Below are 16,713 nucleotides of genomic sequence, written 5' to 3'. Positions count from 1 at the left end.
ATGGGAGGGAGTGGGGGAGAGAGAGAGACAGAAAGTTCCATTAGCTTTCAAGTCTACCAAATATTGCTTAAAAGAATCATAAAAATTAGTACTAAAGTATCCTACTAATGCATCCCTCTGTTTTCACAACCTTGCAACTTTAGTCTAACAAATTTTAATGGTAAGGTATAAGATATAGCCTGATCTAAGTTCTGCCTTACTTTCCTTGTTTTATTTAGTCCTGGATGAAAATTATTCTCATTTTAAAAATGTTTCTTAGTATTCTGTTTTGAAGATATTTAATCATTTTTCTTCTCATGATGGACTGACAAATAGATTAGTGTAGACACTTGGTGCCCAGGGGTCTTGATTTTATATCAATTAAAGGAATTTGGGATAGAGAATAGAAAAGATAGAGGAAACACAAATCAATGGTGAAGATAAAACAGGCTAGTTGGAGGCACAAGGATGCGAGATTTCAGATGTTTCATGTTAAAGTAATAGTACTCCTCATATCTTAAGCTAAGTTGTTGTAATTTAAAATGTGTCCTCCCCCCCCCACAAATGCTGGAGTCCTAATCCCCAGTGCTTCAGAGTGTGACCTTATTTGGAGATAGTTTTTACAGAGATAATTAAGTTAAAATGTGGTGGATAGGGTAAGCCCTAATCTAATATGGGTGGTATCCTTATGAAAAGGAAAACAATTTGGACAGAGAGACAAGTACAGAGAGAAAATAATGTGAAAAGACACAGAGAGACAATGGCTGTCTTTAATGTAAGGAGAGAGGCCCTTAGAAGTTACTAACCCTGTTGACACCTTAATCTTGAACTTCCAGGCTCCAGAACTTTGAGACAATAAACTTCAGTTGTTCAAGCCACCCAGTTCCTGATATTTTGTTACGGCAGCTCTAGCAAACTATTACACAAGTGATCCATCTTTCAGACAGACAAGAAAGAAAATTTCCTTTTGAGGCTACTTTACTTTTTTTCCTTTTTACAGGGACACAGGGAAAACAAAGCACACTTAGCCTCTAAGGTCAGATGATTAGTGACTTGCAGGCTCTGTTGTCATTAGAGTCCTTTACAAATTATGTCATAAAATCCAATACAGAATTAATTAAATAAAGATAACAGCCAAAGTCATGGTATGAAAAAAGTTGAAGCCAAGGAGGATAAGTTTTTATTACCGAATTTCTTCTAATTATTTTTATTGTGAGAACTAAAATGAGTTAATTCATGTAATATGGCTAGAATAAGTGGCCAAAACATGGTAAGTGCAATGTAGGCATTTGCTATTATTATCTAATTGGGATCCTGAATTTTCTTACACTAATGTATTGGTCAGAGTGATCAAACTAAAATTTGAAATTCTTGTGGAGATGAAGATGGTCGAGTAGGAAGATGCAAAACTCACCTCCTCCTACAAAAACATCAAAAATATATCTACATGTGGAATGATTCTCACTGAAAACTAACTGTAGACTGGCAGAAAGACTCCTGTACAGCCAAGGCTGTAAGAAAGATCCACACAGGATTAGGTAAGGAAGGGAAGAGAACTGATCAGATTTGGACCTGTGCACCTGGGAGGGGACTCAGAAGAGGAGGGAGGTTACACAAGTGGAGATCTCCCATAGAGAGTGATTGGCTCAAGTCACATACTGGGTGCCCCAGGGCTGGGGTCTGACACCTGGAAAACAGGTCCCCTTGGCTGGTTGGAGGACTGGTGGGACTAACAGGAGAGCTGTGGGAAGCCTAGACTCTGCTCATGAGAGTGCACACATGCTTGCTTACTTCTGAAACAGGGTGGAGAGAGTGGATTGAAACTGCACAGGATGCAGGCTGGTCTCCTAAGACCACCCTGGTGTGCACCCCAGCCTGAGATGAGTGCCCACACATGCCCCAACTGCTCATGACGTAGGTTCACATTGGGGCAAGGGCTGCCACTGCTGCAGGGAAAGCTCAGCTGTGAGGGACAAAGGCAGCTCAGACCAGGAGCTGCATCTGAGCAGGGCAAGGGCAACAATTACTGGTGCTTACTCAGGCAGTGCATCATAAGTGATCTAGGTCTCTGATTGTGTCTGGGACTGCCCTCAGCCTTCTCAACAATCCATGCTAAGCACCTGCACCAGCCCCACCTACTCCACAGCACAGCTCCACACTAGGGTGAGGGATGCAGTGGCCAAGAGGAGAGCTCAGCTGTTAGGGACAAAGGCAGCACTGAGCCAGAGAAGAGAGAAAAAAGGGGGTAGAAGATGTATTTGATAAAATTATTGCTGGAAACTTCCCAAACGTGAAGAAGGAAACATATCCAGGTATGGGAAGTACAGAGGATCCCAAACAAGATGAACCCAAACAGATCCTCACCAAGAAATACCATAATTAAAATGGCAAAAGTTAAAGAGAGAATTTTAAAGGCAGCAAGAGAAAAACTGTTATATACAAGGGAGTCCCCCAAAGGTTATCAGCTGATTTCTCTGCAGAAACTTCTCAGGCTAGAATGGAGTGGCTTGATATAGTCAAAGAGCTTAAAGGAAAAAACCTGCAACCTAGGATACTACACCCAGCAAAATTATTATTTAGAACTGAAGGAGAGATAAAGAAATTCTGAGACAAGCAAAAGCTAAAAGAGTTCATGAATACTAAACCTACCCTAAAAGAAATGTTACAGGGTCTTCTCTGACTGGAAATGAAAAGGCTATAGTAAGAAGTAAGTATATATAGGAAATGAAAACATCCCACTAGTAAAGGCAAATATATAGTAAAGGCTGAGGATCAGTCAGTTAAATAGCACAAAAGTAAAACACAAAAATTTGTAAAATCATCTACAATAATCAGTAAAGAGATGAAGATATGACATTAAAAACACAAAATGTGGAGGATGGGAGTTAAAACTGTAAATCTTTTAGAATGTTTTTGAACTGAAATGATTATCTGATTAAAACACATAGTTATAGATCAACATATATGAATCCCATGGTTACCAGAAATCAAAAACCTACAATAGATACACAAAAACTAGACAGTAAGGAACACAAATATACTACTTAAAATTATCAAACCAAAAGGAAGAAACTAGAAAAAGAATTAAAAAACAGAACTACAAAAAAGAACCAGAAAACAAGTTTTAAAAAAAATGGCAATAAGTACACACCTATCAATAATCACTTTAAATGCCAGTGGGCTAAATTTTTTTCAATGGACAAAAGGTGGTTATTGGGAAAAAAAATAGGACCCATCTATAATGCTGCTTACAAGAGACTTACTTCAGAGCTAAAGATACACACAGACTGAAAGTTGAGGGGATGGAAAAAAATATTTCATGTAAACGGAAACAACAAAAAGCATGGTAGCAGTACTCATATCAGACAAAGTAGACTTTAAAACAGAGGCTATAACAAAAGACAAAGAAGGATATTACATAATGATAAAAGGATCAATAAAAGAAGAGGGTATAACACTCGTTATATATGAACCTAATACAGGAACACCTAACTAAAAGTAAATATTAACAGACATAAAGGGAGAAATTGACAATAATATTAGCAGGGGACTTCAGTACACCACATACATCAATGGACAGATCATCCAGATAGAAAATCAATAAGGAAACAGTGGTCTTAAATGACACATTAGATCAATTGGACTTAATACATACCTATAGGAAATTCCATACAAAAACAGAATAAACATTCTTTTCAAGTATGCATGGAATGTTCTCCAGGATAGACAACATGTTGGCCAAAAAACAAGTCTTAACAAATTTAAGTGGATAGAAATTATATCAAAGCATCCTTTCTGACCAAAATCATATAAAAATGGATATCAGTTACAGGAAGAAAAATGGGTAAAGAACATACACATGGAGACTAAACAGTATGCTACTAAAAAACCAATGGGTCAATGAAGAATTCATTGAGGAAATCAGAAAATACCTTGAGACAAATGAAAATGGAAATACAACTTTCCAAAATTCATGTAATGCAGCAAAAGCAGTTCTAAGACGGAAGTTTATAGTGACACAGGCCTACCTCAAGAAACAAGAAAACACATCATAAAAACAAGATGAAGTACCATCTAAATGAATCAGAAAAAGAACAAAGTCCAAAGTCAGCAGAGAAAAGGAAATAATAAAGATAAGAAGGGAAATGAATAAAAGAGACACACACACACAAAAGAAATGATCAGTAAAACAAAGAGCTGATTTTTTCTTTTAGATAAACAAAATTGAGAAAAATTTAGCCAGACTCATCAGGAAAAAAGAGGACTCACATAAACAAAATAAGAAATGAAAGAGGAGAAATAACAACCAATATCACAGAGATACAAAATAAAATCATGAGAGCATACTATGAACAGTTATATGCCAACAAATTGGACAAACTAGAAGAAATGGACAAATTTCTAGAAACATACAATCTTCCAAGACTGTATCAGGAAGAAATAGACAATGTAAACAGACCGATCACTAGTAGTGAAATTGAATTTGTAATAAAAAACCAAAACCAAAAACAAAACTTCCCAGTAAACAGAAGTCCAGGACTGGATGTCTTCACAGGGGACTTCTACCAAATATATAAAGAAAAGCTAATACCTATCTGTCTCAAACTATTCTAAAAAATTAAAAAGGATGGAATACTCCCAGATTCATTCTACAAGGTCACCATCACTCTGATATCAAAACCAAAGAAAGACACTACAAAAAAGAAAATTATAGGCAAATATATCTGATGAATATAAATGCAAAAATTCTCAACACAATATTAGAAAAACAAATTCAATAATATATAAAAAGGATATATATGCCATGATGAAGTGGAGTTTATTCCAGGGTCACATAGATGGTTCAACACTTGCAAATCAATTAATGTGATACACCACATTAACAAAAGAAAGGAGAATATTCACATGATCATCTCAATAGACAAAGGAAAAGCATGTGAGAAAATTCAACATCCATTCATGATAAAAACTCTCATCATAATTGGTATAGAGTAAACATGTCTCAACATAATAAATACTATTTACAACAAACTCACGACTAACATATTTAATGGTGAAAAGCTGAAAACTTTTCCCCTAAAATCAGGGACAAGACAAGGATTCCCACTTCTATTTAACATACATAGTTCTGGGAGTCCTAGCCATAGCAATCAGACAATAAAAAGAAATAAAAGGCATCCAAACTGGAAGGAAAGAAGTAAAATCCTATTTGCAGGTGGCATTATACTATATGTGGAAAATTCTAAAGTCTCTATCCAAAAACTATTAGAACTAATAAAGAAATTCAGTAAAGTTGCAGAATACAAAATTAATATACAGAAATCTGTTGCTTTTTTATACACTAATAATGAACTATCAAAAAGAGAAAGCAGAACAAAATCATGTTTAAAATTGGATCAGAAAGAATAAAATACCTAGGAATAAACTTAACCAAGGAGGAGAAAAACCTAAACTCTGAAAATTATGAAACACTGATGAAGGAAATTGAAGATGATACAAAGAAATGGAAAGATCCTGTGTTCTTAGATTGGAAGAACTAATAGTTAAATGTGTCCATACTACACAAAGCAATCTACACATTTGATGCAATCCCTAACAAAATAACCATGACACTTTTCACCAAATTAGACCAAATAATCCTAAAATTTATATGAAACCAACCACAAAAGACCTCAAGTTGCCACAGCAATCTTGAGAAAAAAAGTACATAGCTCAAATTATCATGCTCCCTGATTTCAGACTATACTACAAGTCTACAATAATCAAAACAGCATGGCACTGGCACAAAAACAGACACACAGATCAATGGAACAGAACTGAGACGCAGAAATAAACCCACACATCTATGGTCAATTAATTTTCCAAAGGAGTCAAGAATATATGGCAGGTAAAGAAAGTCTCTTCAATAGTGCTGGGAAAACTGGTCAGTTACATGAAAAAGAATGAAATCAGAACATTTTCTCACACCACATACAAAAATAAAGTGGATTAAAGACCTACCTAAATATAGGACCAGAAACTATAAAACTCCTAGGAGAGAACAAAGGGAGAACACTCTTTGACATAGATCCAAAAAATATATATTGCAACGATTTATCTCCTAAGGCAAAAGAAACAAGAGCAAAAATAAACAAATAGGGACTAATTAAACTTAAAAGGTTTTGCACAACAAAGGAAGACATTGACAAAATATCTGAATGGAAGAAAATATCTGCATATGACATGACCAATAAGGGATTAATATCTAAAATATATAAACATCTCATACAACTCATTATCAAAAAAACAACCAGAGGGCTCCAATCAAGACAGAAGAATAGAAGGATGTGGAGCTCACCTCTTCCCACAAATACTTCAAAAATACATCTACATGCAGAACAATTCTCACAGAATACCTACTGAATCCTGACAGATCTCAGATACATAAAAGTGAAAGAAAGATCTCCATGTATCCAGGTAGCATGAAAGAAAATAAAAGGAAGCAGGACAGGACCTGAACCCCTGGAAGGGAGCTGTGAAACAGGAAAGATTCCTGCAACCTGGGAAGCCCCCTCACTGGCAGCAAGATCAGCTGGGACAGAAAGAGAACTTCAGAAGCTCGGAGGAAAGTGCAGCAACCAGTTTCGGCAAGCAGAACAGAGAGAGACCTGCACAGATGGTCCGTGCCACCACCCTGCACTCCCTAGCCTGATAAGTGCCTCCACTGGTGTGGGTGGGGGCTGGGTGCTGCAACTCGGGTATTAGAGGACAGACCTGGGGACAGGACTGGAATTGGCTGCACAGAGATAGCCTGAAGGGGCTGGAGTTTGGTACAGGCTGCAATCACGGGTGTATGCAGAGGAAGCCTGGGCCTGCCATAGAAGTGAAATACCATTTTTAAGCAGCCTGTGAAGGGAGGGGCAGGACCTGCCATAACAGCCTCTTTCTCAGTGAGCTCTCAGCCAGCTTGGTCCCACCTCTACAAGCTCTGGGAGCATGCAAGTGCCAGCATGTTGCCCACAGGCAGAGGTGGGGCTGAAATCAGAGCTGATCTCCAGGGGCCATTCAACTTAGGAAGCAGGGCTGAAATTTGAGCCCTTTCCCCATGGCTATGCAATCCACAGATTTACACTGCCGCCACCAGCTTTGTAAAATCTGCACCTGCAGGACATCCAAGTGGACAATGGGTACTCCCACAGCTGGGACAGGTCTGGCCTTAGAATCTGTGGGCTTATAGGGCGTGCATATGTGAAGGCATGGCCAGGGTCTGGGCTGTTTCCATAGCTCCCATGGTGGGTCCAAGTGTGCAACAACTGTGGCCCTGTTACCTGATTTCAGTGGATCTGTGCCTATGGATCTGCACTGATGGTTTTGTGAAAGCAACACCTGAGGGACACCAGGGCCGATTTCTGGCCTTCCCACAGTTGAGGCAGGTCTGAGGGAAGTGCCAAAAACAGTGTACTTTGTGAGGCGGGTGATAGGTGACACCACAGAGCACACTACCCAGTGGACAGCTCCAGCAGAGGAATACTTAGTGGCTTCTCTCTCAGTGGGAGTGCTCCAATTCTGCCTACCTCAAACCACAGCTCAAAACAGATATGGGGGCTTCTAGTCCAACAACTAGGGAGAAGATCCTGCCCCCAACAGGGCTGTGACAACCATAGAGCGAAGAGGAGGCCCCATTCAACATTCAGTGCAAGCTCTAGCTAGACACCACAACAGTCACATCCCCGAATGAGGGGATAACAGCCAGCACACACTGAGAAAGAGGTCACAGGCATCCATACTAAAAACAGCCCTCACACCAAAAAACATTAAACCCATGCAGGCTACACAGGGATGTTCCCATGCAAAAATAGCCCTCCGAGACCACAATAGATAACTGTTTCTCCTAAACTCATAGAGTAAGAGAAATAAAAGTAAAGTGAAGAAGATGAGGAACCACTCCCAATGAAAAGATCAAGAGAATTCCCCTGAAAGAACAATGAAACAGGCCTCTTCAGTCTAATAGAAACTGAGTTCAAAAAGGAGATAATGAAAATATTGAAGGAATTAAGAAAAGCTATTGACAGGAATGTGGATTACTAGAAACTATAAGGAGGAGCCAAGAAAATTAGAAAATTCGTTTGCAGAGATGAAAGCTGAACTAAAGGCAATGAATAGCAGAATGAATAATGCAGAAGAAGGAATAAGTGATCTGGAAGATAGAATAATGGAAATCAGCCAATCAGAACAGCAGACAGAAAGCCAACTTAAAAAAAAAAATGAAAGCAATATAAGAGACCTATGGGATAATATAAAGCATGCCAGTCTATGCATAATAGTGATTCCAGAAGGAGAAGAAAGATAAAAGGGGATCAAAAATGTAGTTGAAGAAATTATGGCTGAAAACTTCCCAAACCTAAAGAAGGAAACAGATATCCAGGTACAGGAAACACAGAAGGACCTATACAAGATAAATCCAAACAGACCTACACCAAGACATATTATAATTAAAATGGCAAAAGTTAAAGAGAGGATTCAAAAAGCAGCAAGAGAAAAACAAAGAGTTTATTACAAGGAAACCCCTACAAAGCTATCAGCCGATTTCTCTACAGAAATGCGGCATGCCAGAAGGGAGGGAAAAAATATATCCAAAGTCTTGAAAGGGAAAATTCTGCAATCTAAAATACTCTACCTAGGAAGATTAACATTTAGAATAGAAGGAGAGATAAAGAATCTCTCAAACAAAAGCTAAAAGAATACAGCAATACTAAACCTATCCTAAAAGAAATATTGAAATGTCTTTTCTAAATAGAAAAGAAGCAAGAATCTATAGGAATGAGAAAATCACAATTGGAAAGTATATCACTTAAATTAAGCCAGTATACAGATTAAAAAAAGAAAATATCAAAAAAAATTTGTGAAAGCAATGATAACCACAATGAACAGCAAGATGATAAACATGAAGATTTAAAAGAGGACATCAGGGCTTCCCTGGTGGCACAGTGGTTGAGAATCCGCCTGCCGATGCAGGGGACGCGGGTTCGTGCCCTGGTCCGGGAGGATCCCACATGCCATGGAGCGGCTGGGCCCGTGAGGCATGGCCGCTGAGCCTGCGCGTCTGGAGCCTGTGCTCCGCAACGGGAGAGGCCACAACAGTGAGAGGCCCGTGTACCACAAAAAAATAAATAAATAAAAATAAAAGAGGACATCAAACTCATAAAATGTTGGGGAGGAGAGTAAGAAAATGTAGGGGTTTTTTTCAGAATGTGTTTGAGCCTATATGACTATCAGTCTAAAGCAAGTAGATATAGCAAGGGGTTAACATTTTTGAAAAACAGGGTAACCACAAATCAAAAACATGCAATAGGTTCACAGAAACCAAAAAAGAACACAAACATAATACAAAAGGAAGGCATCAAAGTACAAAAGAAAAAACAAAAAGAAACAAAGAAATACAAAATCAACTGGAAAGCAAGGTTTAAAATGGCAATACATACGTATCTATCAATAATTACCTTAGATGTCAATGGACTAAACACTCCAAAAGACATAGAGTAACAGATTGCATTAAAACAAATAAGAGCCTACAATAGTCTCCCTACAAGAGATCCACTTTAGGTCAAAGATCACACATAGATTGAAAATGAGGGGATGGAAAAAGATACTTCATGCAAATGGAAATGATAAATTGGGGGTTACAATACTCATATGATACAAAATAAACTTCAAAACAAAGGCCATTAAGAAAGAAAAAGAAAGACACTATATAATGATAAAAGGATCAGTACAAGAAGAGGATATTACACTTGTCAACATATATATATGCACCCAATATAGGAGCACCCAAATACATAAAACAAATACTAACTGATATAAAGGGAGAAATTGATGGGCATACAATAATAGGAGACTTTACACCCCACTCACATCAGTGGCAGAACTTCTAGACAGAAAATCTATATGGCAACAGAGATCCTAAATGATGCAATAGAACAATTAGACTTAATTGATATTTTTGGAACATTACATCCGGAAAAAAGCAGAATACACACTGTTTTCAAGTGCACATGGAACATTTTCTAGGACTGATCACATACTAGGGCACAGAAAAATTTAAGAGTATAGAAATTATTTCAAGCATTTTTTTTTTTACCACAGTGGCATGAAACTAGAAATCAACCACAGAAAAGTAAATGAGAAAACAAAACAAAATGATTACGTGGAAACTAAACAACATGCTACTAAAAGACCAAAGGGCCAACGATGAAACCAAAGAATAAATTTAATAATACCTTGAGATAAATGACAGTGAATACACAACCATACAAAAATTTATGGAATGCAGCAAATGCAGTTCTTAGATGGATGTTCATAGTGATACAGGTCTTCCTCAGAAAACAAGCAAAATCTTAAATAAACAACCTAACCTACTTCCTAAAATAATTAGAAAAAGAAGAACAAACGAAACCTAAATTTAGCAGAAAGAAGGAAATAATAAAAATCAGAGGAAATAAAAGATATTTTAAAAACAATAGAAAAAGAAATCAATAAAACCAATAGCTGTTTCTTTGAAAGGGTAAACAAAATTGACCAACTTCTGGGCAGGCTTACCAAGAAGAAAAGATAAATAACCCAAATAAACAAAATAAAACATGAAAAAAGAGAAACAATAACCAATACCACAGAACTGCATAAACCATAAGAGAATACTATGAACAACTGTTGCCAACAATTGGACAGCCTTGAAGAAATGGACAAGATTCTAAACATTTACAGTCCACCAAAACTGAATCAGGAAGAAATAGATTATTTGAACAGACTGATCACTAGAAGTGAAATAGAATCTGTAATTAAAAAAATTTTAAAACTCCCTACAAACAAAAGTCCAGGTCCAGATGGCTTCACAGGTGAATTTTACCAAACATACAAAGGAGAACTTATACCAAGCCTTCTCAAACTCTTCCAAAAGACTGAAGAGGAGGCAGCACTCCCAAAGACATTCTATGAAGCCACCATCACCCTGATACCAAAGAAAATACAAAAAATAAAATTACAGGCCAATATCTTTGATGACTATAGATGCAAAAATTCTCAACAAATGTTAGCAAACTGACATACACCACCACCAAGTTTGATTCATCCCAGGGTAACAAGGACCGTTCAACCTACGTGAATCAATCAATGTGATACACTATGTCAACAAAAGGCAAAAACCACATGATCATTTCGATAGATGCAGAAATAGCATTTGATAAAATTCAACATCCATTCACGATAAAAACTCTTATCCAAGTGAGTATAGAGAGAACATATCTCAACGTAATGAAATCTATTTGACAAACCCACAGCCAACATAATATTCAGCAGTGTAAAGCTGAAAGCATTCCTGCTATAATCTGAAACAAGACAAGGATGCCCATTCTCACCACTTCTATTCAACACAGTTTTGGAAGTCCTAGCCCCAGCCATCAGACAAGAAAAAGAAAATGTATTCACATGGGAAGGGAAGAGGTAAAACTGTCATTATATGCAGATGACATGATACTCTATATAGAAAACCCTAAGGACTCCACACAAAAACTACTAGAATAAACGAATTCAGCAGGGTAGCAGGATACAAGATTAACATACAGAAATCAGTTGCATTTCTTTACAGTAACAATGAAACATTGGAAAGGGAATGTTAAAAAAAAAAAATCTCTTTTAAAGTTGCACCAAAAAAGGAATAAATCTGATCAAGGAGGTGAAAAACTTATGTGCTGAGAACTATAAAACAATAAAGAAATTGAAGATGATTCAAAGAAATGGAAAGATACCCCATGCTACTGGATTGGAAGAATTATTATTGTTAAAGTGGCCACAGTACCCAAAACAATCTACAGATTTAATATGATCCCTATCAAATTACCCATGACATTTTTCACAGAACTAGAACAAATCCTAAAATTTATATGGAACCATAAAAGACCCAGAATTACCAAAGAAAGTCTGAGGAAAAATAACAAAGCAAGAGGCATAAGCCTCCCAGATTTCAGACAATACTACAAAAGCTACAGTAATCAAAACAACATGGTATTGGTACAAAACAGACTTACAGATCAAGGGAACAGAATAGCCCAAAAATAAACCCAAACACCTATGGTCAATTGATCTTCAACAAAGGAGGAAAGAATATACAGTGGGGAAAAGACAGTCTCTTCAGCAAGTGTGTTGGGAAAGCTGGACAGCTACATGTAAATCAATGAAGTTAGAACACACCCTCACACCATACACAAAAACAAAATTAAAATGACTTACAGACTTAAATGTAAGACATGACACCATAAAACTCCCAGAAGAGAATATATGCAAAACATTCTCTGACATAAATCAGAGCAATTTTTTCTTAGGCCAGTCTCCTAAGGCAATAGAAATAAAAGCAAAAATAAACAAATGGGACCTAATCAAACTTACAAGCTTTTGTACAGCAAAGGAAATCATAAATAATACAAAAAGACAACTTATCATACAATACAAAAAGACTGGGAGAAAATATTTGCAAATGATGCAACCAACAAGGGCTTAATTTCCAAAATATACAAAGAGCTCATACAACTAAATAACAAGAAAAACAAACCACTCAATTGAAAAATGGGCATAAACCTAAATAGACATTTCTCCAAATGAGATCACCAAGAGTCACATGGAAACATGCTCCACATCACTAATTATTAGTCACACTAGTCACTCACACTAGTCAGAATGATCATCATTTGCACTGGTGGAAATACAAATTGGTGCACCCACTATGGAAAACAGTATGGAGGTTCCTCAAAAAACTAAAAATAGAGTTGCCATATGATCCATCAATCCTACTCCTGGGCATATATCCTGACAAAACTATAATTCAAAATGTTACATGCACCCCTATATTCACAGCATCAGTATTCACAATAGCCAAGGCATGGAAACAATCTAAAGGTCCATTGACAGATCAATGGATGAAGATGATGTGGTACATATATGCTATGGCATACTATTCAGCCATAAAATAAAAAATAATGCCATTTGCAGCAACATGGATGGACCTAGAAATTATAATTAGTGAAGTAAGTCAGAAAAAGTACCATATGATATCACTAATATGTGGAGTATAAAATATGACACAAATGAACTTATCTATGAAACAGAAACAGACTCACAGACACAGAAAACAGATTTGTGGTTTCCAAGCGGGGGGGGTGGGGTATGAATTGGGATTAGCAGATCCAACTATTATATATAGACTGGATAAGCAACAAGGTCCTACTGTATAGCACACAGAACTATATTCAATAGCCTGTGATAAACCATAATGGAAAAAAATATGAAAAAGAATGTATATATACATATATAACTGAATCACTTTGCTGTACAGCAGAAATTAACACGTTGTAAATCAACTATACTTCAACAAAATAAATTTAAAAACAAACAACTCGATTTATAAAACAGGCAGAAGGCCTGAATAGACATTTTTTGAAAGAAGGTACACAGATAGCCAACAGGCACATGAAAATGTGATCAACATAGCTAATCATCAGAGAAATTCAAATCAAAACCACAATGATAAATCACTTCACATCTGTCAAATGGCTATCATCAGAAAGTCTACAAATAACAAATGTTAAGAATGAGGAGAAAAGTGAACACTCCTACACTGTTGGTAGGAATGTAACCTGGTGCAGCCACAATGGAAAACACGGAGGTTCCTCAAAAAACTTAAAATAGAACTAACATATTATCCAGCAATTACTATCCTGGGTATATATCTGAAGAAAATGAAGACACTAATTTGAAAAGATACATGCAACCCAGTGTTCATAGCAGAATTATTTACTATAGCCAAGATATGGAAGCAACCTAAGTGTCCATCAACAAAAAATGAATAAACAAGATGGAATATTACTCAGCCATATAAAAGAATGAAATTCTGCCATTTGCAACAATGTGGTTGGACATAGTGGGTATTATGCTTAGTGAAATATGTCAGAGAAAGACAAATACTCCATGTTATCACTTATATGTGGAATCTAAAAAATAAAGGAATGTATATAACCAAACAGAAACAGACTCACAGATATAGAGAATAAACTAGTGGTTACCAATGGGGATGGGCATGATAGGGATAGGGGATTGAGATACAAACTACTTAGTATAAAATAAATAAGAAACCAGGATATATTGTACAGCACAGGGAAATATAGTCATTATTTCTTTAAATGGAATATATTCTATAAAAATATTGAATCACTATGTTGTATACCTGAAACTAATATAATATGGCAAATCAACTATACTTCATTAAAATTAATTAAAAAATAAAATTTAAAATTATTGAAATAGACAAATCTTTAAGACCTCCAATATTTTTATAAGCATTTTTCCTTAATTTAGTTCATTTAATCCCATTCTTTTCAAAAACTATAGAAAGTTCTTGGTTTTTGACCTATGTTTAGCTATGAGTTATCTAACTTATTTATCACTTTTGTTTTTGTCCTTCCAGGCACTGATAGAGGACAAGGACATGTGATGTCCCTTGTTAGGCAATTCCAAGTACTGTGCATTCAGTGTCTTCCAGTGGCTCCTTTAATCAGAATTTTCTCCCTGGTTTCCTAAAGTCAATTTCTCAATGAGCATCACTCCCTGTTCACTACAGCTATGAACAATTCCCTTTGACAAGTAACATGGTGTCAATTCTTTGGACTGTAATATCAACTATAAGAGGCTGATTCTGAATATATGTTTTTTGAAGTTTATCATTTTTCCATCTTTATGCTGTTGACACTTCATGAAGCTCAAAGCATAGTTTTCCAGTCTTGTAAAGCAAATTTAATGATTCCTAAGTACATACTGATAGAATTTTACCAATGATGAAGGTATGGAAATATCTACAAATGTGGGCACCGACATATGGATACAGAAAAACAGCAGACAGTATAAAGGGAAAACAAAGCTCGTTGCTCTGATCCCAATAGCACCTGCCTCATTCATCCTTTTAGATGTTGCCATAAAGTAGCTCTTTCTGACAATGTGGTTAATCACTTTTCCATATTAAGTTGATGGGCTTCTATCTAGTTGCAAAATACCAAAGGGTCTTTTTACTAAATGTATTCTATGCTATTGTTCTTTCCCCCTCCTGTTTTCTGTTTAAATGTGATTTTTTTTATAACTTACATTTTAAATGATACTGTACTATCTATTCAAAATCAACACACTTCTACTCTGCTAAAATGAGAGTACTGAAGCTTAACATTATTCAATTTTCTTTATAAATTTGTCACCCCTAGCATATGACAGAGTTCAACATGTTATAAGCAAGCATTTCTAACTGTCCAACACTGAGAAGATTAAATACAATTTCTTAAATAAATCTGCAGATTTCAATGTATGAGAGAAAAGATTCATGACCAGTCAACTTCTTAATAAAAAAGTAAATAATTGAACAGAATAATTACTTGCTTAGAGGATTAAAACATTTTCAGTTACAAAATATGTATTCAAACTATAACGACCTCCAAAACCAAAAACTAATAAACACAATTACTTTTTTTCAAATGGCAAAGAACAGTTATGGCATGTACCTATTACAGTGTTGGTCTAAGAGTCTTCATAACACTCATTTGTGAACTCTGTACCTCATGCTTTAATTTGTAAATATCTATCTGGTTATTCTGATAGGAGGAAAACCCAAAACTTGCAATGTTTTGTTTCCTACTTTGAAAGGCATGCAATAAATTATGTAATATAAATTCTCCAATATGTTTCATAATTTTAGAGAGAAAGTATCTGAATTTTAGATTTGAGGACAGTATATAGATTATCTCCTATCCAATACTGGTGTTTATATTCAATTTCTTTCATTTATTAGTAATCCTCTATGCATAATGGAATACATTCTATTTTTTAAATACTTATATTAGCAAAATGCTTTTCATTAAAATGGAAATACTATGTGTGAAATACCTCACTTGGCTCCTGGAATATAGTTGAAGCCAGCACAATTTTAAGATTAAATAAATTATGTTTAAAAAAGATAGTAAGAATTCCCAATAATAAGGTGAGGCATGAAAATCTAATGTAGTGGGCATTGTCAGTATCCCACCCAGATCCCTTGGATTCTTTTTGTTATCTGTGGGCTCACATCCCAGCTCTGTATGCATTTCCTTCTAATGCCCTGTGCCTAATACTGTCTTTGGAGGACTGTCCTTGGCTACTGGACCTGCTTTACTTCTAAATGCAGAGATCTTGTAGCTCCTGGTAGTTTATGGTCTCCAACCCTCAATGGTGAGCCTTAGTCAATGAGGGAATATAAAAGCCTAAATTATTTTTCTGAATTTAGAACTAACCCTGAAGCTTAACTCACACTAGAGCTCTCCTGCCAGGCTCAGGCTAATGCTTTGCATGAAATCACCACCTACTTGGCTTCTACCCTTCCCAATCCTGCTTACTCTGTTATTTGCCAGCTTCTCCTGAAACATATTGTTCATAAATCACTTGCACATGTGTTGGCATCTCAGGGTCTGCTTCTAGAGAACCCCATCTAAGACATCTTACTATTAGCTGGCCAGAAATTCAGAATAATATGGAGAGAAAGCAGATGGAAATATATTAATGAAAAATGAATAGAAGACTTACAGAAGAAAACTCCAATAAAGTTAAGAGCATTTTCAGAGATCTTCCAAGTCTGGAAGGCCACATTACAGATTCATATGTGAGAGACGTATTTGAGTCAATAGTTGGAATAATTAT

Source organism: Aethalodelphis obliquidens, unplaced genomic scaffold (assembly GCF_003676395.1).
Source record: "Aethalodelphis obliquidens isolate GAN/ISIS:26980383/991018 unplaced genomic scaffold, ASM367639v1 scaffold80, whole genome shotgun sequence".
Classification (NCBI taxonomy): domain Eukaryota; kingdom Metazoa; phylum Chordata; class Mammalia; order Artiodactyla; family Delphinidae; genus Aethalodelphis; species Aethalodelphis obliquidens.
The sequence above is the reverse complement of the archived record's forward strand: the minus strand, read 5'-3'. Positions refer to the sequence as shown.